Raw genomic sequence first — 24359 nt, forward strand, 5'->3', positions numbered from 1 at the left:
CTGCCTTTCTCCATTTTTCTCTGTCTCTTTTTCCCTGGTAGCTAAACTAAAGAAATAAGCATACGTTCTAAGGTAGAGTACCTAGGACAAAAAATAATTCTGAGAAAAGTTTTGTGTATGTGCCAGTTCCTTTTTTGGGCCCCCCATCTTGCTCTTCTTCCATAAAGAGAAGTACCTAGCTTGTGCTTTTCAAACACTGTTACATCTGGTCCTTTTAAAAGACCTCTGTGGAGGTATTTGATCCATTTTGCAGACAAGAAAACTGAGGCCGAGAGAGATTTTTTTTTTTTTTTTTTTAATGCTGCTAAAACATACTACACGGAAGTGGCAGAATAACAGTTCAGACCCAGGTCTGTTTACCCCACAGTCCAAATTCTTTCCACTCTAAGTCCACACACAGACCATTGTCTGAACTGATATTGTGCCTGCATCCAAGCATCTCTGGGGAGGGGGAGATTTTTTACTGCAGTTCAATGGGCAGAGCTCACAGTGGTCAGCGTCTCCATAGGCGTTGTCAGCAAGAGCTCCGGGATTCTTCTCGTACAATCTCCTCATCATGCACTTCTCTCAGTGTGTTTAATGGTGGGTCATTGTTACTGTTTAGTTGCCTGATGGGTTTCTCACTCCTAAATCCAAGTGATGAAGCAGGTCCTGCTGTCCTTGGGATTATCCCCTCTTGATGAGTGATGACCTCAGGATTGGAGACAGCTGACCTGCAGGCAGAGAGAGGGGGATGTCAAAGGTGCCTCCAGCTCAATTTGGATTGATGAACCGGAATAATTCTGGCAGCAGGGCTCATGGAATCGGCCTCAACCAGCAATCTTTCTCAATTTTTGTGTTTGAGTGGAGTGTTTAGGCAATTTTTCACTTACACCCTCTCTTTTCTATTACAGGTATCTGAAAAACACTATCACCTGTATTAGTTGTTACCACAGCACCAAACAATTATCACTGAATGGAACTGCATTCGCTGGCTACTCTTTCCTGCCTGTATGCTCTGCCCTGCAAGAATCTTTCACGTAAAATGCCTCTCAGTTCGTTATTCTGTCATCAAAATGCTATACCTGCGCTTCGAGGCCCTGCTCAAACATCTCCTTCAAAAAACCTCCTCCAAATCTGTCTATCCAAATAAATTATGGAATAATTATTATTACTCCAAATTCCTTACAATGATGATAATAATAATGGTATTTCTTTAAAGCTGTCTAGTTGTCAGGTTGTTTTCTTGAATAAGTAATATCATTGGCCCAACATTTAAATGTATACATTGTACAAATACTCAAAGTGAAAAGTTAGTCTCCAGTTCCTGAGCCTTCTAGAGATATTTTAATATATACATGTGCTTTTTAAAAAAAAATCCATCAATAATATATGAGAATAATTGTTAACCTATGTTAGAGTTATGTAAGAGATACTATGCTAAGGACTTTATGTGAATTATTTCATTGAGTCCCCCCGACACACACACAACTTTATGAGATGGGGACTCATGTTATGCATATTTACAAATGAGGAAAGGGAGGCTCAGAAAAGTTAAGTAACTAGCCCCTGATCACACAGTTATAACACGGCAGAACTGGAGTTTGACCTCAGGTTGTCTGACTGCAGAGCCAAGCTCTTCACCACCATGCTACAGGCCTTAAAACCGCCCTCTTGTTTTCTCATACATGTATATCTGGTTTTCCAGCTGGATTAAAGGACACTTAGGAAGAAAGGAAGCTGTGCAGTACAGCTGATGGAAAGTATGCTTGAGAAGCAAATTCTAACCATGGGACTTAGCAGCTGTGTGGCCACAGTAAGTTTTCAAAATTCTCTGAACCACCGTTTCATTACCGGTAAAGTGGGAATAATGCTAACCTCAGAGAAAGATGAAGTGTGCTGAGGATTAGGGGAAATAAAGAATGTAAAGCTACTTGGCACATAAATGGCATTTGGAAATGGTAGGTACTTTATCAAGAGCCATGTCTTTTTTAAAGATCCCTTTGCTGGCTTCACTGTCCTGTGCAGAGCTGGGAGGAAATGCCCACGTGATGTTTCGCATAATACATACAGATCTAGCCTTTTGGATGGCAGGAAAATACCACAAGAGGTCCCAGAAAGTAAATGCAAGATGAGAGGCTCTTGTACCTAATGCCAATGGGACTAGTTCAAAGTGAATGGATGGTCATTTGTTGGCTATTCAAAGAAATGTATGGAGTAGTAATGGAAGACTGGCCTATAGGTTATATGCATTATAAACCTCCTCTGAGGTTAGTAAGGAGAAATGGAGTATGGAGGACAAGAAAGACAGGAAATACTCAGGGACTTTGCCTGAAACATTCTTCCCCCAGATAACTTCATGGTAACTGTTTTAGTTCCTTCCAGCCCCAACCTCCACTTTATTTTTAATTTTTTCCATAACACTTTTCACCATCTATCATATGATATAATTATCCTGTTTATTGCATTTATTTCTCATTGTCTGACTCCTCCAGAATGTGAGCTCCCGAGGGCATCAGAGTTTTCTTCACTGATGTATCCTAAGCACTCACAACAGTGCCTGATACCAATAAATTTCTGTTGGAGGAATATATTTTTCAGATAAGGAAACAGGTTCAGTGACTTAGCTTGGATAAGTTTGCTAGTTAACAGCAGAGTCAAGACTAGAACTCCGTTTTTGTGCCTCCCAAGCCAGCTGTCTTTCTACTAAATCATTTTCCAGGATAGAGGAGTATATGTCTAGGATTAAGGAATGATTTGGCTGTTGAGAAATCCAGACATAACTGGAAATGAGTGCATATAGACAAAATAACTGAACCATAAAAGTGACAGCAGGAAAAAAAATCATAGATGTGGGTGGTTGTGTTGATTTTTTTCAAAATTTTGTTTAAGTACCTGAGACTCTGCTGTCAGTTTATCTAGTGAAATAAGATTCATGATCAATGTGTGGAGACGGAAATTTCAGACCTCATTATACACAAACTGAAGATTATTCCTTTGCTGTCACTGCAGCATTTGACACGCCAGTGAAAACAAAAGGAAATCTGTCTCAGACGCCCCTTTTAGCTTTGACAGATGTGGAAACGTGTGAGTTTCGGACGTTAATTTTTGGTTGGATATAAACTGCGAGCATGTCCGGAGATGCCACCCCCTAGCTGCCACCTAGCTGAAGCCCAAGTGACGCAAAGAATTTCAGCCCAGGACACCGTCTTCCATCCCCACTTCCTTCTCGTATCTCAGAAACAAAGGCAGTCTCTGCCTTTTCCCAGGCTAATCTTCCACCTGAGCTTTTGGTCACGTCCCCTCCTCCTTTTACTTATTCCCTTTCTTGAATCTCAAACCTGTCTTTTCCCCTACAACGGGCGGATATATTCAAATCTCCCCCATGCCAAAGCAAGATAATGAAAACCTCCCAATAATCTCTCGAATCAATTAGCTGTCGATGTGTAACAAAGTGCCCCGAAACAATGGCTTGAAGCAACAAGCATTTTTATTCCTCACAGGTTAGTGAGTCACCTGGGCGATTCTGTTGAGCTGGGCCAGGCTCCCCTGCCTTGGACTGGGCCTGAAATACTGACTGCACATCCTCATGAATTATGCGGTCAGCTGGCGGGTCAGCTGGGACGGGGCGGTCAAGGACGATCTCACTCACGTGCCTGGCAATCAGCGGGTCATTAGTTATGGTGGAGTGGGTGGAGGGGCCACCGATCACTTACCCAGGGAGTGAACATGGGCTTGTCCTCCTGGTAGCCAGGCGGGATTTCGAGTGAGACAGGGCAGAAGTACACAAGGCCTTCGGAACTGGTACACTATCACTTCCGCTTCACTGTACTGGTAAAAAAGCAAGTCGCATGGCCAGCCCGGGAACAAGGAAATGGACCCTACTTCTTGATGGCAGGAGCTGCAGAGTCGCATAGCAAAGGGTGTGGAGTCAGGGAGGGATGAGGCAGTAGATCAGTTTTGCAATCAGTGGGCTTTCTCTTCATCCTTAAGCTTCTGCTCAGATGTCTCTTTTCCTTCACATCCAAACTTCTAGAGAGGGTAGCTGTCTCTTGCTCTGCCTACTTTCTTACCAACCAGTCACTCCTCACCCAAATGACCTCATATTATTTTTTTTATTTGAGAGAGAGAAAGAGTGAGAGAGAGAGAGAGAGAGCATGAGCAGGCTGAGGGGCAGGGAGAGAAGCAAACTCCTGGCTGAGCAGGGAGCTCGATGCGAGGCTCCATCCCAGGACCCCGGGATCATGACCTGAGCTGAAGGCAGATGCACCTGAGCCACCCAGGTGCCCAATGACCTCATCTTATTACCACTACTCCATTTTGATGCAACTGCTCTCTTTAAAGACAATGCCTCAAATACCAAATATTATGAACTACTTTCAGCTTTCATCTTATTTAACCCCAATGTACTATTTGATCCATATGGTCATTCCCTCTTGCTTAAAACTCTCCTCCCTTACCTTCTACGACTCATTCTCTCCTGGCTCTCTTTCTCCCCTTCCAACCATTTCTTCTCAGATGCCTTGGCGGGCTTATGTTCCTCCTCCGGCCAGTCAGTCTTAGTGTTTCCCATGTTTCTGTTGTCTTACTTTTCCTTTCCTGCCTGCCTTCCCGCCTTTCTCTCCCTCCTCATGTTAAATTCTTTCTGGAATCTAATCTAGTCAAGAGTGGATGCTACCTGCACGCATCTTTATTCTAACTCATCTGTTGACCTCTAGAAATAAACTGTCAATGCCCACTGGAGGTTGCTATGGGCTCCTCAGATGTAAAGTGTGTCTAAAACTGAGCTTAGTATCTTTCTTTCAAAAACATGATCCTGTCTTCATTTTCTCTATTAACAGTTTTGCAACTCTTTAGATTCACTGACCTAGGAACTAAGGACTGTCCTTAACTCTTTCTACCCTGGATTCCCAACAACTCGGGATACTAAAACCTATCAATTCTATTTCCCAAGTATCTCTTCAGACTCACCCCCTCCTCCCTGCTGCTCCCTGAGTACAGGCTCTCATCCTCAATTGCCCACCTAATGCTCGAGCCTGTTACCAGCTCCCCCGACCCCTTTTTGCAGTTGAGATCTTTGTGAAACACAAATCAAACTGTGTTACTCCTTTGCCTCATACACTGCCACTGGCTCATTTCTGCCAAACTGAACTTTGCATCAGATGGCAACCATCATCTGCAAAAAAAAAAAAAAAAAAAAAGTACTCCATGTCATTTAAGAAAAAGAAATGTAGGGGCGCCTGGGTGGCTCGGTCGGGTGAGTGTCTGCCTTCGGCTCAGGTCATGATCCCAGGGTCCTGGGATCGAGCCCTGCGTCCAGTGGGCTCCCTGCTCGGCAGAGAGCCTGCTTGTCCCTCTCCCACTCCCCCTGCTTGTGCTCTCTCTCTTTTTGTCAAATAAATAAAACCTTTAAAAAATAAATAAAAAGTAAAGAGAAATGTATTATAGAGAAACAGGGATGGACTTTGGGTGATTATGATGTGTCCATTTAAGTTCACCCTTGGTAAAAAATGTACCATGTGGTGAGCGGTGTTGGGAGATGATAACGGGAGGGGCTTCACTTGTGCGGGGACAGGGACTATACAGGAAATCTCTGCACCTTCCATTTAGTTTTGTTGTAGACCTAAAACTGCTCTAATAAAGTTTTTTTTTTTTTTTTTTAAGAAGAAGGAATCCTAAAGAAAGGAAGGAGAGAAGAAGGAAGGGAGGGAGGGGCGGACTTCCACAAAGGAAGGATAGCCAGGCAGCAGGGTAGTGGCTTGGGATAATGTCCCATGTCTGCTGGCTCCTCTCTTGCTGCCTTGTGTATCTCATCTCTGCTTCATGCTGTGACTTCGCCCTTTTGTTCTCCTGCAGACTCCTCCCTACCCTCTCCTCACCACCCCCTACAAGTTCATCAAGCACATGGCCCCCCACAGGCATTCTAATCCAAGTCTACCTAACTTTCATATCTCTTAGAATAAGTTACTGAGAAGGGAAATCTGATTGGCTTAGCTCATGGGTCAAGTAAGGTCATGTGGACAAAACAGGCCAGCCTGAGGTTCACATCTTCAGTAGGATCTGTAGAGAGGAATGTTCTCAAAGAAGACAGAGTGGGCTGAGCAGGTAACTTGGACAGGTCCACTATATTCCTTAATACGGCATGGTATTTTTCTATCAACTTTAATCCTTCTCCCACGGCATGCATTATCCACTCCAACTACATAGAATTATTTCTCATTCCTTGAACACACGCTTTTTCATATGCTATTCCCAATAGCTGCCATATTCTTCTCCTCCTTAACTTCCTGGAAATCCCTTTATTCTTTTATTTATTTATTGAGATTTTATTTATTTATTTGACAGAGAGATAGAGAGCACAAGTAGGCAGAGTTGCAGGCAGAGGGAGAGGGAGAAGCAGGCTTTCCGCCGACCAGGGAGCCGGACGTGAGGCTTGATCCCAGGACCGCAGGATCATGACCTGAGCCGAGGGCATCCGCTTAACCGACTGAGCCACCCAGGCGCCCCTCTTTATTCTTTTTCTTAAAAAAAGGTTTTATTTATTTATTTGACAGAACGAGAGAGCAGGAGAGCACAAGCAGGGGAAGCGGCAGTGGGACAGGGAGAAGCAGGCCCCCTGCTGAGCAGGGAGCCCAATGTGATGCAGGGCTCGATCCCAGGACCCTGGGATCATGACCTAAGCTGAAGGCAGTCACTTAACCAACTGAGCCACCCAGGTGCCCTGTAATCTCTTTATTCTTTAATGGCCAGTTCAAATGTCACCTCATCAATAAAGCCCACCCTTGCTCCTGTTAGTTGCTGTCTTCTCTGGGAATGCTAGCACTTTGCACATAGCTTTATTAGACTATAGATCACACCAAACTGAAATTGTTTGCCCCCTTTGCTAGATTATGGGCTTTTTTTTTTTTTTAATTGGCAGGCACTATTCCCAGCAGCTGGTACAGCATTGGGCTCATACCTAGAGATCCAAAAAGCTTGCTGAATGGATGAAGATGTGGATGACCAAGGTCTCTTCACCAGTGGTTCTCAAAGTGTGCTCCTGAATCAGGAGCATCAGCATCATCTGAGAACTTGTTACAAATACAAATTATTGGGCCCCACCACAGACCTACTAAATTAAAAACTCTGGAAGTAAGTGTATTGATAGGCAGAATATTGGTCCTACCCAAAGCTATACATGGCTTAATCCTGAAAACTGTTAATATCTTACCTTACAAGGCAAGGGGGAATTAAGGTTACAGATGGAATTAAGATCGCTAGTTAGCTGACTTTAACAAAAATTATTCTGGTTTATCCAGGTAGGCCCAATGCAATCACAGGGATCCTTAAATGGGGAGACAGAAAAGTCAGAACCAGAGAGATGGCATCATAAAAATGACTTGACCAGCCATTGTTAGCTTTAAGATGAAAGGGGGATACTAACCAAGGAATATGGGCAACCTCTAGAAGCTGGAAAAGGCAAGAAAACAGATTCACCTCAAGAACCTCCAGAAAGGAACTCAGGCCTTAGTGTTTAGCAAGCCCTCCAGGTGAGTCTGCGGTTTCCTCCCACTATGCACTCCAGCGCCTGGCACTAAGCCTGATACAAACTCCTTCTTTCTTATATTTGCTTCTGTGACTATCTCTGTACCATTTACCACTGCATCCTAGCTCCTGGCCCAGCACTGGCACTCAACAGCCACAGGGGCTTTTACTCACTGAGGGTGTCTTTGTGTAAAGTGCTGTTCTAAGCACTTTACATGACTTAACTCACTTAGCCCTTCTAATACCCCATGGAGTAGGTAATACTAACATCACATATTTTATACATGAGTAAACTGAGGCAAAATCAGCAATATCTATTTGTTGAATGAAAAGGATTTTTAAAAAATATTTTTATTATTTATTTGAGACAGAGAGAGTGTGTGTGCACAAGTGGTGGGGGGCAGAGGAAGAAGCCGACTCCCCGCTGAGCAGGGAGCCTGACGTGGGCCTCCATCCCAGGACCCCGGGATCATGACCTGAGCTGAAGGCAGACACTTAACTGACTGAGCCACCCAGGCGCCCCTGAATGAAAGAGATTTTTAGTGTGAAATTGTTCTAGGACCTTCAGGCTTTTGTTTCAAGGTGTTCAAGGAAGATTTCTCTTTAGATTCACCAGAACTCTCAGCTGTGACCCGAATAATACAAGGGGAAAGGCTGAACCAAAAATCGAACTGGAGGAAGTGGAGACAGGGAAGTAGAGAAGTACACTGACCACTGGTCAGTGGTCAAGACCTGGTGTCCAAGGAGTGTGGCCATCCCCAGTCAGGGACCTGTAGGCCTCGCTGAATAAGGGGATTCCAGCACTTACTCAGTGTCCACTGTGGCAGGAGTGGAGGCAAAAGCATGGTGCTTTCCTCCTGGAGCCCACTGAAGTAAAGTGTCCCCATAGTGGGCAGAGCCCAGGAAAAGGAAACCAAGGGAAGCAGGTCATTTTAATTTCATTTTGCTTTAGTTTCAGTTTCACTTTCAAGATAAGGTCCTAGTCTCTTTTTTTTTTTTTTTTAACTACAGTGAAATTTGGGAAACCCATTTTAAGGGGATTTACCTTTAGTAACCTTTTTCCAGTATCAAATTTTCTGCATTACTTTGCAGGGAGCCCTGCTTCTGGCCCCACTGCTCTATGCACTACAGTGGGTAGAGAGCTCAGCGGGCGCCCCGCACGCAGCCAGGAAGCTGGGGAAGGCAGAAGAGAAGTGGGTCCAAGTTACCTGCAACACATCTAGAACTCAGTGTTGCATGGGTCCAGAAGAGTGTCGTGGGAAGAGAACAGCATTTGGTGCTAGAGGGTCCTAGGTTTTAAATCCCACTCAGTAGCTGTGTGATATTGGGCAAGTTACTCAACTTTGCTTAGTTTCCTCAACTGTACTGGTGGGCTACTCATCCTACCATACTGGGCTGTTGTAAGACTTACAGATGATCATCTCTCTCCAGTAGCCACCAATGTTAGTTTCCAACTGAGGATGTCACTCCTACACTGAGACTCACTTTCTACTAATGTGAAAGGATTATTTTTACAAGTCATAAAAAACTGAAATGAGAAGAAGCAATGCTCACGTCTCTGTTTCACTCCTCTCTTTCTTCCTTAGATCCTTTATCCCCTTCGTATTCTCACTTCCCACCCCCTAGATGTGTCACCTTCCAGAAGCACAGAACCTGAATATAATCTAGAGGTTTTATACCACTAATAATGTTTTGGCTTTTTCTATGTAAAGTAGAATGCTGGGTAGCTGAAGTTCAAGGAGGTTAAGTTACCTGGCCTAGGCCACACAGCTAGCAAGTGTAAGAGCCAAGATTGAAAGCCAGATCACTCTGACCTTAAAGCTAGAGCTCTTTCCTTAGCAGGCTGTCTCCTCTCCAGTGGCAACACTTTCTCAAAGCAGGTCTGGTTCCAAGAGTAACCCAGGACTTGCTCCAGGGATAGAAACAGAGCATCCTTTCCTACCAAATATAGGACACTAAAAATTCACATCAGGAGCGGCTCAAGCATGGAGCATCATCATCCCAGAAGGTAGAGAGCACTGCAGTGGAGCTTTGTAGACAGACAGGCCAGGTTAGAATCCACTTACTAGCTGGATGATTTTGAGTAAGTTACTCAACCTTCCTCTTACTCAATCTTCTGTAAATTGGGAATAAAATGAACATTACCAACTTCACAAGGTTATGTGGGGATCAGGTAGAGATAAGATTTATAAAGAGCTTAGTACAAGGCACAGCACAAGTCCCCAATTATGACACCAGTCATAATTCAGCCTATAGGGAGTGCAGGAGCCTCTGCTCCTCACCTGTACTTGGTCGGGGGGGGGGGGGGGAATGTGCTAGAATATACAACCTGAACAGAAATGCAGGCCAGTGTAATACAACAATCAAGTGAAAAATTTGCATATGCTTATTCTTTTCACTTGAACAGGGAAACTCAGGCAATTAATGTTTGGAGAGGAACATGAAGCAAACAGAATGAAGTCAAGCGTTCCCTCATGTTAATGTCATGTGACCCCACAGCCTCCAGAGCCATTTTGGTGCCAAGTGCCAAGAAGACCATGCCCAGAGTGCCTCATTAAAACTTCACTAACAATAGCTCTACCACCCATGAAAAACTGTTTTCTTTTCTCTTCCTGTGAAATCATCCCAGTTGCCTCTGAATAGAGACCCTCACATAAACAGTATTGAAGTATAATTAGTAATGTTCCTTCCTCAGTTTCCTACTTTGTTGTACACCTTCCCCGGTATTCCACCATGCTGAGAATTCCAGGCTGGAAATAGCTGCCCCTCACCCCAGGCTTTGTTTGTTTATTTCATCTTCCTCCTCAGGGGCAGCCAGCAGAAACTTTCTAGAAAGTAGAATTCGTTTGAAATCCAGCAAGGTTTTCTCCAGCACTTTGACCTCCCTAATGTCCTTCTAACATGGATTGTTTTAGTGTGGGTGCCTCTGTCCAGGAAACCAGAAGAATAATATTTCTGTTTGAAGAGACCCAGAATCCTAAGTCTTAGTCTGGGAAGAACTGAGACTCGGTGATGCGGGGACTACACAGCCAGGCAGTGCCTTAGTGGTTCAAGAAGCTTTTTTCCCCCTTTAACTGGCGTATCAGTTGTCACAGCCTTTCTGCATTGTGACATCTTGTGTTCCTTACTAAAATAATTTTTTCATTTGGAATTCTTATCTTCCCATTATTGGTGACAATGCTATCAGAGCCCCCTTCACAACCATGTATTCTGGGCTGTATCCCTACTTCTGTATTGATTCTTGGTGCATTATCTTGACTCCAAGCCACCCAAGAAAGCCAGAATCTGCCCCAAGTCTGTCTCCAGGGTACTTGTGAAAATGCATTTGCCTGTCTTACTTCTTCTTAGCCCTCTTTCTTTGATATGGGTCTCTTTTTTAGCAGACTGTGTGTAAGGCAGAGACTCTTTTTGGAGATATTCTTTGCATTAAAAAAAAGTGTATTACCAGTGAGTATCAATTATAATGAGGCATTTTTACTGTGGCTTGATAATGTCGGAACCAAGGAACAGTGGCCTCTGAGCTGAGAGCCTGGCAGCTACATTTTATTAACCCAAGTCAGGGTGCTGAGCTGATTTTCAGACTTGATTGACAGAACCCTTTCAGCATCAACCCTGGAAAACTATTAGGAGGAAAGAATCCCATCGGAGCATATTCTGCTTGTAATAGTTTTAATGCAGAAGTGCATTTGATCAGCAGCATGCTGAGCTCATATCATTTCCAGAGTGAGTAGCAATGTGGTTCCAGTGTCATTTACCACAACCAATTATGGTACATCCTGACAACATTTAAAACAGAATTGGATTAAGAAAAATGCATTCTCAAGATTGTAGTCTGAGTGGCAAAATACCAGACTTTCAGTGGATCCCATTTTTGCTTCTCTTTCAGTATAAGAACAAGCTGCCGGAGAAGGAGGGGGAGGGGGAGGGGGGGAGGAAGAGAAGAAAAGGACACTTTTAGGGGCAAGAGGCTGAGTGAGAGCGTAAAAAGCAGAATGCAACTACTTTCTGTAGTACTCTTTTCTGTTACTGCAAATCTTCTGTAAACAAGAGTCAGATCGTCTTTCTTCAAGCACCAGATTCACTTCCCAAAATCAGAAAATGCATTTCTCAGCCCTCCTCACCATTCTTATCCTCCACAAAAAGCACGAGTTCTAATGAATAAAAATCTTTGTGATACAAGAAAACAGTAGCCATAAAGCCACAGCTGTGTTCAGAAGATTCTACTCCAGTGGCAATATTGACTGGTCTACGGACCAACAGAGGGATTCTTCTAAATATTTCATACCTTAAGAGGGTCAGACAGCCAGGGCTATCTTCTGAATTAGCCAGCTATGAAGTTCACTGGGAGAGTACACTTGGGGAACCTGTCCAGGAAATCAAATATCAAATACTTTCTTTTTTTAAAATAACTTTACTGAGTTATTAGAATATAAAAGTGATACATTGCAAAAAAAAATCAGAAAATATGGAGGAAAGCAATGAAAAATAAGGCTATCATCCAGAGATAAGCACTGCTGATACTCTGGCATCACCTACACACATATTTGGCAACAAAAATGTTATTAAATCCCTTCCTTTTCTTCCTCTTTTAAGTTACATTGAAAACACATCCCTGTATATCAAACTTCAATGTGACTAAGAATCATCTGAGGTATTTTAAATACATGGATGGCTGTGCTCTACATCTAGAGATTCTACGTCAATAAGAAAGGCATAAGACCCAGGGATATGCATTTTATCAAGCACTGCAAGTGATACTGATGTTACTAATTCTCAAACCACACCTTAGCAAGTAAACGTCTTTGCAAATACTTATCTTTCGTCTGATGATTTTCTTAAGATAAAGTTCTAAAAGTGAACTCTTCATCTTGGCAGAGGCTATGCCATGCAGCATTTCAATAATCTACCTTATTTGTAGTTATCTTGTTGATAAAAACAGTGGGTCACGAAGACAGGTATATGTCCTAAGGCAGGAAGGACATCTGAGGCATGGGTGAACAGGGTAAGTCTGTCCAAGGGCCCTTAGAATCAGCTTGTCAGGTGTCTGTGGGATGCATAAATCCTCTTCAAACAACCCCTTGGCTCTTCCATTGAGCCTGGCAATGAGAAAAGTTGAGGAGGGATGGGGCAAAGACACATGGTAAGAGTGGATTTAACATCTTGGTTCCTGAGAGGGGAGGGTGCCTGCCATGGCCATTTGCATAGGGAGATTGCTGCCAACAAAGAATCACCAAACAAGACAGCTCCATCCCCAAGTTCCACTTGTATAAAATTCACATTTGACTGGCATTCTGTTTCCGAGTTTTCCTAAAGTTTGAGAAATGCAAATAAGAAAGAATATAGGTATTTATCCATTTCCGAGATATGAGTGCACTTAAGAAAGTATACATACACTCACTCATGGGAACAAAGGCAGGCACACATTCCCCTACTTATAATCTCCCAACCCCATCCAGAAAGAGATTTCCAACTGTAAGCTTCATGTAAAGAACAATTTTGCCCAAGGTCACAAAATATGGAAAACAGGTAGGCATCCAATTTCAATCATTATAAGGGAAAAAGGTTGTCTTCCATTTTGGGGGGGTAAATGTTATTGAGTATGATATACATAAAAGAAAGTATTCAAATCACAAGCTTACTAACTCAGCATGCTGGTATAAATTAGCATCCAAATCAAGAACAGAAAATACCCCAACTCCAGATATCCCCTGGCACCAGGTTACAGCCAGTATTCTCCCCAAATATAGCTACTATTCTCATTTCTAACAGTTTTAATTGGTTTGACCTGTTTTTGAGCTTTATATAACTAGTATCATATAGTATATGCCCTCTTGCAGAGTTTTTTGGCTAAATTTTATAAATCATTAGTCTAACTCCTTATGTTGTGTGCAAAAATGTCCCAATATTAAAGCACAAATATCCCCCTAAAAGAAATTTAAAAGTATATATTTCAAATAAGTCAGTGTCCATTTGTGCCATTAACACTGAATGGCTTTATCTAAGTTTTGCCCAGCTGAATCTCTGGGGCCCTTGAGCCTGTCCATAGGAAGTAATAATGATCCTAAAAGGTTACTCCCTGGAGTACATGACAGACACTGTGAGAGGCAGTATAATGCAGTGGAAAAAAGATGAGCTTTGGAACCATATTTAACTGAGTTCAATAGAATCATAGCCACTTACCAGCCATACTATCTTTATGAAGTCACATAATCTTGCTGGGGCTCAGACACATATTTGTTTTTTAGTTACTTCTATGCCTGTAAAATGGGGAAAATATCTCATTAGGTTGTTGTGAAAATTAAATTAAGATCACAAATGTAAAGTACTTGACATATAATAGGTGCTCTATAAATATTCATTCTCTTTCTTCCTTCAAAGACCAAACATTGATTATCCATCAGATTTAGTCTGTTGTGTATATACAATGTAAACAAATGTATTTTCTTTTCCTTTTAAAATATATTTTCAAAGGCAATATTTGAACTCACTAACTAGCAAGTTTAACATCGTTTGGAAACCAGGTTTGTGAACCAAGGGAATTTAATGTTGTTGACAGAGTATTTTTAAGAACTGAGAAATGTCACTGTTCATTCTTTTTTTTTTTTTTAAGATTTTATTTATTTATTTGACAGAGAGACACAGCGAGAGCAGGAACACAAGCAGGGGGAGTGGGAGAGGGAGAGGCAGGCTTCCCGCTGAGCAGGGAGCCGGATGTGGGACTCAATCCCAGGACCCTGAGATCACGACCTGAGCCGAAGGCAGACACTTAACGACTGAGCCACCCAGGCGCCCATGTCACTGTTCATTCTTTGGAAACCTGTATGGTATCATATCCCTCACATATCCCACCATGCTGGTCTAGCTGTTTATTTATTAATGATTTCCATCATAAAACTATTGTTATCTCAGCTTCCTGTGATGGCCGAAGAGCACACAAAATCATCATTTTCCAATAAGAGCACAATGCATCCAATGTACTTCCCATGACATTATCATTTTATTAATAGCCATTATGCCAATCAATTTACAATGGCCTTTCAGTACACGTACACGTGTACACTCGTGTAACGATCATGTGATTTCTGCATTTTCACCAGTATCCATATTAAATCTCTGACAGATTGCTAATGAGCTGATGTTGGAATGACAGAATAGTCTGTTATCATTTGTCCATTCACAGTTTCCTCACCAGCCCATCTGTGCTCGGAACAGAGCCACCATGGAGCATGCAGGCTGGGACAGTTTCTCCATTTACACCTTTTGCCTTCAGAGGCCTCTGGGAAGCCTGTCCCTAATTAAAGATTTTAACAAACATATTGCCAGCTTTCTAACACTGTTATTAAACTGCTCTCTTTTGTTAGAAAAGGTGCTGTTTGTCAGCAGTTTGTAGATTTAGATATTTAGTGTGTGTTTCTGTAGTCCTGCAAAATATTTGTGTTTTTTAGAACAATTCAATTAGTATGTTATGCATGTACCTGCATGCACAATACATATAGTACACATGCTATCAAAATCCCATATAATTATTCACACTCACATGGACAGACAAAGAAATGTGTGTATTTTTATGGACACACAGACTTCTCTACAGAACAAGGCGGAGCTGTGGAATCCTCTAAGGTTGAATACTTTAAGGTTGGAACAGTTATAACAAAATGATCAGACTGAAATCATGGCTCAGATAATTTGGGGTAAAGGTAAAGTATTTTTTACCTGAAATGTCTGTATACTTAGGGTACACTAAAAAGAATCTGATTTCCCCGCTATAATATACATAGTTAGGAGGAGAGATGTACCCTTGTACTAAACATCTAACTATTAGAATGGCGGTTCTCAATCAGTGTGGGCATGGTTGGGCTGAGTGGGGAAGTGGGACATGGGGCCAACTGAGAAGCTTTCGTGATACCCTCTCCCACCACCACCATCAAATTTGGACATTCTCCATTATACCCAGTTGAGAATCAATGCACTAGTGCTCTGAGGGAATAAGAGAGATGACAGAGCTGACAGCTTCCTGCCCAGGAAAAGGCTCTCCAATCATTACCTTGGAAGTGGGTCCATTTTCACTCTTCCTAAAGCTGAGTGTAGAGAGGCCTGGCCTTTCTGGTAACAGCCATGTAAGGTTTTCCAGACTAAAGTCACTCCCTAACACTGAGGGGCCTGAGACCTTCACCACCAAGGCAGGAATAATAATTCCCAGGAGTCCAGCTCCTTGAAGATCAGAAGGTGACTCTGTATGCTGCTTTGGAATGACTTCCACTGGTGACACTGTGACACTGAGGGACTAAGAGATGCATCTCCCAGTGTGCAGGTTTTGTCGTCACTTATCATTAATGAAATTTTAATGCAGGTTTTGATGCTTTGATTTAATTCTTAAATACAAGCAGGTCTGAGGGAGATGCCACAAATCATAAGGCAAGGTCCTTGTCCTAAAAGTATGTGCATACCAGAGAGCTAATACACATATATAAAAACCATATGCTCTATCTAATACCACGGGGTAGCCAATGCTAAGAGCCAGATGATTGGCACAAATACAGGGGACTTCAGAGGCTGGAGACATCACTTCTAGAGAGGACAAATTAGGAAGGTGTAGGACCTTGAGAGAGGGAGAGAAGATATTGTGAGCTGGGATAATAGTGGGAAAGGACAGATTTATTTGGGGAACCTTGAATAGGCTGCTTTGGCTAGAGCAGAAATGTGTGATGGAAAATTGAGAAACGAAGGTTTCAAAGGTACAGGGTCACTTTGTTAAGGCTAAAGATCCGTATTTTATCTGTGTGGGGTTTTTTTTGTTGTTGTTAGTTAATTGGCTTATTTTTCCCTTTTAGATAAACTTATTTTTATTTGTTTTTATAACTTAAAAAATTATTTATTAATTTGTCAGAGAGAGAGAGAGAGCAAGCACAAGCAGAGGCTGCGGCAGGCAGAGGGAGAAGCAGACATCCCACTGAGCAAGGAGCCTGATGCAGGACTCAATCCCAGGACCCTGGGATCATGACCTGAGCCAAAATCAAGAGTCTGACACTTAACCAACCGAGACACCCAGGCACGCCTATTTTGTAATTTCTATATAGATCATAATATTTTCTGTGAACAAAGACAGTTTTATTTCTTCTTTCCCAATCTATATCTTTTATTTCCTTTTCTTGTTTTATTTCATTAGCTAAGATTTCCAGTACTATGGTGAAAATGAGTGATGACGAGGGACATCCTAGTCTTATTCCTGATCTTCACACAAAACCTTCAAGTTTCTCACCACTAATTATGATGTTAGATTTAGGGTTTTTTGTGTTATTTATCCAGTTGAGGATATTCCCCTTTATTCCTAGTTTTCTGAAAGTTTTTTTTACCATAAAAGAATGTTGAATTTTGTCACATATTTTCTCTGCATCTATTCACCTGATAATGTAATTTTTCTTCTTTAGCCTATTGATGTGTTAGGATTATACTGATCTTGTAATGTTGAATCGGCCTTGCACACCTGGAATAAGTTCCACTTGGTCCTGGTGCAAAATTATTTTTATACATGGTTGGATTCAATTTGTTATCATTTCACTGAGGATTTTTTTAAACTTTTTTTATTTAAATTCAATTAATTAACATATAATGTATTATTGGTTTTAGAGGTACAGGCCTGTGATTCATCAGTTTTATATAATACCCAGTGCTCATTACATCACATGCTCTCCTTAATGTCCATTACCCAGTTACCCCATCCCTCCACCCCTCTCCCCTCCAGAAACCCTGTTTGTTTCCTATGATTAAGAGTCTCTTATGGTTTGTCTCCTTCTCTGGTTTCGTCTTGTTTTATTTTTTCCTCTCTTCCCCTGTGATCCTCTGTTTTGTTTTTTAAATTCCACATATCAGTGAGATCATATGATAATTGTCTTTCTCTGACTGACTTATTTCACTTAGCATAAAACCCTCTAGTTCCATCCATGTCATTGCAAATGGCAAGATTTCATTTTTTTGATGGCTGCATAATATTCCATTGTGTGTGTATATATGTATATATGTGTGTATATATATATGTGTGTGTGTGTATATATATATATATATATACACATACACACACACACACACACACACACACACACACATCTTCTTTATCTATTCATCTGTCAATGGACATCTGGGCTCTTTCCGTAGTTTGGCTATTGTGGACACTGCTGCTCTAAACATTGGGGTGCAGGTGTCCCTTTGGATCACTACATTTGTATCTCCGGGGTAAATACCCAGTAGTGCAATTGCTGGGTTGTAGGGTAGCTCTATTTTCAACTTTTTGAGGAACCTCCATACTGTTTTCCAGAGTGGCTGCACCAGCTTGCATTCCCACCAACAGTGTAGGAGGGTTTCCCTTTCTCTGCATCCTCGCCAACATCTGTTGTTTCTTGACTTGTTAGCCATTCTGACCAGTGTGAGGTGGAATCTCATTGTGGTTTTGATTTGTATTACCCTGATGCCAAGAGATGTGGAGCATTTTTTCATGTGTCTGTTGGCCATTTGCATGTCTTCTTTGGAGAAATGTCTGTTCATGTCTTCTGCCCATTTCTTGGATTATTTGTTCTTTGGGTGTTGAGTTTGGTAAGTTCTTTATAGATTCTGGGTACAAGCCCTTTATCCGGTATGTCATTTGCAAATATCTTCTCCCATTCTATCCATTGTCTTTTGGTTTTGTCAACTGTTTCCTTTGCTGTGCTGAAGCTTTTTATCTTGATGAAGTCCCAATAGTTCGTTTTTGCCTTTGTTTCCCTCGCCTTTGGCGACGTGTCTAGCAAGAAATTCCTGTGGCCGAGGTCGAAGAGGTTGTTGCCTGTCTTCTCTAGAATTCTGATGGATTCCTGTCTCACATTTAGGTCTCTCATCTATTTTGAAACTATTTTTGTGTATGGTGTAGGAAATGGCCCAGTTTCATTTTTCTGCACGTCACTGTCCAATTTTCCCAACACCATTTATTGAAGAGACTGTCCTTTTTTCATTGGATATTCTTTCCTGCTTTGTTGAAGATTAGTTGACCATAGAGTTGAGGGTCCATTTCTGAATTTTCTATTCTGTTCCATTGATCTATGTGTCTGTTTTTGTGCTAGTACCATACTGTCTTGATTATTAGAGCTTTGTAATAGAGCTTGATCACTGGGGATTTTTGTATCTATATTCACAAGAGATGTTGGTCTGTCATTTTCCTATAATGTCTTTTTCTGGTTTTGGTATTAGGATAATGCTGGTCTCTTAGAATGAGTTTGGAAATATCCCTTCTGCTTCTATTTTCTGGAAGAGATTGTAGAGAACTGGTATAATTTTTTTTTAAGGTTTGGTAGAATTCACTAATGAACTCATCTGGGCCCCATGCTTTCTGTTTTGGAAGGTTATTAATTATTAATTCAATTTCCTTAACAGATATATGCAATCCAGATTGTTTATATCATCTTGTGTGAGTTTTGGCAGATTGCATATTTTAAGGAACTCGTCTATTTCATCTAGGTTACAGATTTTTGTGGGCATAGAGTTGTTCATAGTATTCCTTTATTATCCTTTTAATGTCCATAGGATATGTAATGAGGTCTCTACTTTCATTTCTGATATCAGTAATTTGTGTCTTCGTTTTTTCCTACTTAGTCTGGCTAAGGCTTATCGATTTTCATCTTTTCAAAAAAACAACCAGCTTTGGGTTTCATTGATTTTTCTCTACTCATTTCCTGTTTTCAATTTCATTGATTTCTGATCTAGTTTTTACTATTTCTTTTCTTCTGCTTACCTTGGATTTAATTTACTCTTCTTTTTCTAGTGTTCTAAGGTGGAAGCTTAGATTATTGATTTTAGATTTTTCTTCTTTTCTAATATATGCATTCAGTGCTATAATTTTCTCTCTTCACACTGTTTTCACTGCTTCCCACAAATTTCGATAACCTATATTTTCATTTTCATTTGGTTTACAGTATTTTTAAATTTCCTTTGAGATTTCTACTTTGACCCATGTGTTATTCAAAAGTGCATTAATCTCTAAGAATTTTGGGATTTTCAGCTATTTTTTTCTGTTTTTGATTTCTAGTTTAATTCCATTTTAGTCTGAGAGCATACATTGTATGATTTATAGTCTTTTAAATTTTTTGAAGTATGTTTTATGGCCCTAAGTCTAGTCTATTTTGGTGTATGTTCCATGTGATCTTGAGAAGAATGTGTATTCTGCTGTTGTTGGATGAAGTAGTCCATAGATGTCCATCATATCTAGTTGACTGTGCTATTGAGTTCAACTATATTCTTATTGATTTTATGCTTGCTGGATCTGTCCATTTTTTTTTCCTTTTTCTAGAGAGAGAGAGTACACACGTGTGTGTCCAAATAGGGGCCGGGGGAGAAGGAGAGAAAGAATCCAAAGCAGGCTCCATGCCTAGCACGGAGCCCAAAGCAGGGCTCAATCTTATGACCCTGAGATCATGACCTAAGCCAAAATCAAGAGTTGGATGCTTAATCTACTGAGCCACTCAGGCGCCCCTGGATCTGTCCATTTCTTTCTTTTTCTTTTTTTTTTAAAGATTTTATTTATTTATTTGAGAGAGAGAGAATGAGAGATAGAGAGCACGAGAGGGAAGAGGATCAGAGGGAGAAGCAGACTCCCTGCTGAGCAAGGAGCCCGATGTGAGACTCGATCCTGGGACTCCAGGATCAGGACCTGAGCCGAAGGCAGTCGCTTAACCAACTGAGCCACCGAGGCGCCCTGTCCATTTCTAATAGAGGAATGTTGACGTCTCCAATTATAATAGTGGATTCGTTTCTTTTTCCTTGCAGTCCTCTCCATTTTTGCCTCATATATTTTGATGCTCTATTGTGAGGGACTCACATTAAGGATTGTGATGTCTTCTTTAAGTATGACACCTTTATCATTATGTAATGTCCCTTTTTAAATAATTTATCTAATTTTCCTTGCTCTGAAGTTTGCTCCACCTGAAATTAATATAGCCACTACAGCTATTTTGATTAGTATTAGCATGGTAGATCTTTCTCCATCCCTTTACTTTTAAACTTTAAGTTTCCTTATATTTAAAGTGCATTTCTTGGGGCACCTGGGTGGCTCAATCGTTAAGGAGCTGCCTTCAGCTCAGGTCATGATCCCAGGGCCCTGGGATTGAGCCCTGGTCTCCCACTGCCTGCTGCTTCCCCTACTTGTGCTCTCTCTGTGTCAAATCAATCAATCAATCAATCAACCTTTAAAGTGCATTTTTGTAGACAGCATATATTTGGATCTTGTGTTTTGATCCACTTTGACAATCTTTGTCTTTTAATAGATGTATTTAGACCAGTGATATTTAAAGTGATTATTGGTATAGCTGGATTAATAGCTACCATATTTGTTACTCTTTTCTATTCATTGCCCCTGTTTTTTGTTAATATTTTTTGTCTTTCAGGGGTTTTTTTTTTGCCTTTTGTGGTTTTAATTGAACATTTCATATGATTCCATTTTCTCATGTAAACTTTTTTTTTCTTTTTTACTTTTTTAGTGGTTGCCTGGAGTTTGTAATATATATTTACAACTAATCTGGGTCTATTTTCAAATAACACTCTACTGCTTCCTGGGTAGTGCAAGTAATTTTTAATGCAATATATTCCCAATTCCTCACTCTTGCCTCTTTTATCATTGCTGTCAATGTTCACTTATACACAAGTATATATACACACAAGCAAACATAATGGAATATATTATTGTTATTATTTTGAACAAACTATTGTTTGTTAGATCAATTAAGAATAAGAAAAATAAAAGTTTTTATTTACCTTCACTTATTTCTTCTCTAACACTCTTCCTTTCTTTATGCAGATCCAAGTTTTTTACCTATATGAATTTCCTTGTCTCTGAAGAACTTCTTTTAACATTTTATCAAGATAGGTCTACTGGCAACAAATTCCCTCAGTATGTGTCTGAGAAAGTCTTTATTCTTCCTTTCCTTTTGAAGGATAATTTCATAGGCACGGAACTCTAGATTGGTGTTTTTTTTTTTTTTCTCTCAACCCTCCAATCTCTTCTTGCTTACATGGTTTTTAAGGGAGAAGTCAGAGGTAATTCTTGTCTTTACTTTTCTATGGGTAGTTTTTTCCCCTCTGGTTTTTCTTTTTTTAGTTATTTTTTTTCTTTCAAGATTTTTTCTTTATCTTTGATTTTCTGCAATTTGAATATGCTATGCCTAAGTATAGTTTTTCTTTTACATTTATCCTGACTGACTGGAGTTCTCTGAGCTTCCTAGATCTATAGTTTGATGTCCAACATTAATTTGAGGACATTGTTAGTCATTGTTTGAAATATTTCTTCTGTTTCTATTCTCTGTCTTCTCCTTCTAGTATTCTCATTTTGCCTTTTGTAGTTTTGCCACAGTTCTTGGATAATCTGTTCCTCTTTTTTTTCCCTCAGTCTTTTTTCTTTGCTTTTCAGTTTTGGAAGTTTCTATTGGCATATCCTCAAGCTCAGAGATTCTTTCCTCAGCCATATTTAGTCTACTAACAAGCCCATCAAAGACAGTCTTCATTTTTGTCACAGTGTTTTTGATCTCTAGCATTTCTTTTTTACATTCTTTCTTAGAATTTTTATCTCTTTGCTTAAATTATCCATATGTTCTTACATGTTGTGTACTTTTTTCCACTATGGTCCTCAGCATATTAATCATAGGTGTCTTAAACTCACAGTTTGATAATTCCAACATCCCAGGCGTATCTCAGTCTCATTCTAATGGTTGCTGTGTTTCTTCAAACTGTGGGGTTTTTTTTCCCCCCTTTAGTATGCCTTGTAATTCTTTGTTGAAATCCAAACATGATATACTTGGTAAGAGGAACTGCAGTAAATAGGCCATTAATGATGTTGTGATAAGGTGGGGGGTAGGAGGAGTGTTTTATAGTCCTATGATTAGGTCTCAGTCTTTTAGTGAGCCTGTGCCCCTTGGCTATGAATGTCACAAATGCTGCTTGGTTTTCTCCTCAGTCTGAGGTGGGATAGAATGACTGGAGGGGGTAGGAGTTGGGTATTTCCCTTCCCCTCCGCTGGTTAGACTCTGTCAAAACCCCAGTAGATTAGGCTCTAGTAAAATAGGTTCTCTAAGGGCAGGTCTTGTTAAGAAGAATAGAATGCTCTGGCATATTTCAATATGGCCACTCCCCTTCCCCCCGACCACCAGAAGCACAAAGGGAATTTTTATTTTTCTCCAGTCTTCTCTATGAGAACTTGGTAGAGTTCCAAGAGGTAAAACTCGAAAGAGTGTGAAGATCCCCCTGACTCCGGTAGTTTTTAACACACAGACCTATCCACACTGAGCTTTTAGCAATTTGTCAATTATAGTTCAAGGTTTTCTACCACAGCACTGGTTTCTATAGAGGTTTCTGCTTATGAATTTCTGTTCAGGTAAATTGTGATTCTCTGTATCTCCTTGTCTTTTTGATTTGGGGGGCAGTGGTTTGCCCTATAACATCACTTCTCTGACAGATCTAAGAAGAGTTACTGTTTGCTTGTTCAGCTTTTTATTTGTTGTCTGGACAGTGATGACTTCCAAGCTTCTTACAGGCTAGAAGTCAGAAGTCTGTATTTTATCTTTTAGGCAGTATGTAGTTATTGAAGAGGAATAGATAGCTTGACTAACTGGTTGGTAGGCTGGTTTTTAACAAGAAGATGACTTGATTAAAAGTTATTGTGTAATGGATTTTGGAGCTTAGGCAGCTGGGCAGCTCTGCTGTCTTGGTTAGCTATAATCTGATCTAAGATGACCAAGGCTAGGCTAACTGGGGTGACCTGGATCTTATCAATGGGTCTTTCACCCTCCAGCAGGCCAACATGGACATGTTTTTCCTCATGGCCATGGCAGAGGACAAGAGTACAAACAAAAATGTGCAAGCTTCTGCTTATATCACATCTATTATCATCCCATTGGCCAAAGCAAGTCACATGGCTGAGCTAAGCCTCAAGGCTTAGGAAGATGGACTCTACCTCTTGATAGGAGGATTAAAAAGGCATGTGGAAAAAGACAAGGATACAGAAAGGAGTGAAGAATTTGGGCCATAAATGCAATTAGTCTACCACATTTAGATTCAAATCCCAGCCCTTTTTGCCATGTGACCACAAGCAAGGCACCTGAAAACTGGCATAAAAAGAGTACTTACCTCTTATAAGCATGGTTGTTTGCATTAAATAAAATGACCCATGTAAAATATGGAGCATAGTGCCCAACCTACATAAATAAATAAATATGAAGACTTGTGGTGGCAGAAAGAGGACTTGGAACGTGTATGGTCATTTGGGTTTGTGAGCCTGTATTAGGGTGATGTTGAGGGAAGTGAAAAGGACTAGCCATGTTTGAGAGGAACAGCAAAAGATGAATTTTCAGGAATAAGTGTTCATAGGCTTAGGTAATTAGGACAACGGTGATGTCATTGACAGAAGCAGGACAGTCAAATGGTTGCTGGTGTGGGGGGTAGATGTCTATATGTCCACCCCCGCTGGATCTCCAGCCTAGTCTCTGGGAGTTTCATGAAATGAATGTGGAGACATAGTGCTCAAAGACTCTGCTCAGTATGGCACAAAACACAGTATTTAACAATCAACCAAACCAGAGTTTTCATTTGAAAAACCTGCTATTGCTTACCATTTCTTCAATAATAGGGATAATCACTCTGAAGAAAACTTGGAAAGAGTCCCTATTAGTCTGATTTCTAAGATAGGCATTCATTCAGGACTCTGTGGCATACTTGAGCACAGCCCAAGTGGAGAGGTGATTATCCTTAAATTCACAATACATCCTGGGCTACAAGGTGCCAGAGGTCAGAGTGATGGGAGTTTTTAACCCAATCTTATGCTGCTAGTTTTTGTAACAACTTTCAGT

The 24359-nt window shown here is 40.8% G+C and overlaps 1 protein-coding gene across 11 annotated transcripts in view; it reads right to left on the reverse strand.

Annotated features, from left to right (window-relative positions):
- Nucleotides 1–288: 288 nt before the first annotated feature.
- Nucleotides 289–24359, reverse strand: part of ZNF644 (zinc finger protein 644) — a 208187-nt gene continuing 184116 nt past the window's right edge. For 7 of the 11 annotated variants that reach the window (XR_003523454.1, XR_003523451.1, XR_003523450.2 and 4 more), the window contains 5 exons: nt 13684–13760; nt 12411–12599; nt 11789–11867; nt 3696–3880; nt 289–713 (listed from right to left, as the gene is read on the reverse strand). The gene's annotated coding sequence lies outside the window, so the exon portion shown is untranslated. Of the gene's footprint in view, nt 714–3695; nt 3881–11788; nt 11868–12410; nt 12811–13683; nt 13761–24359 lie in introns of all 11 variants that reach the window. The other 4 variants (XR_003523480.1, XR_003523474.1, XR_003523453.2 and 1 more) reach the window with 1 other exon arrangement.

Source organism: Zalophus californianus, chromosome 4, assembly GCF_009762305.2.
Source record: "Zalophus californianus isolate mZalCal1 chromosome 4, mZalCal1.pri.v2, whole genome shotgun sequence".
NCBI lineage: Eukaryota > Metazoa > Chordata > Mammalia > Carnivora > Otariidae > Zalophus > Zalophus californianus.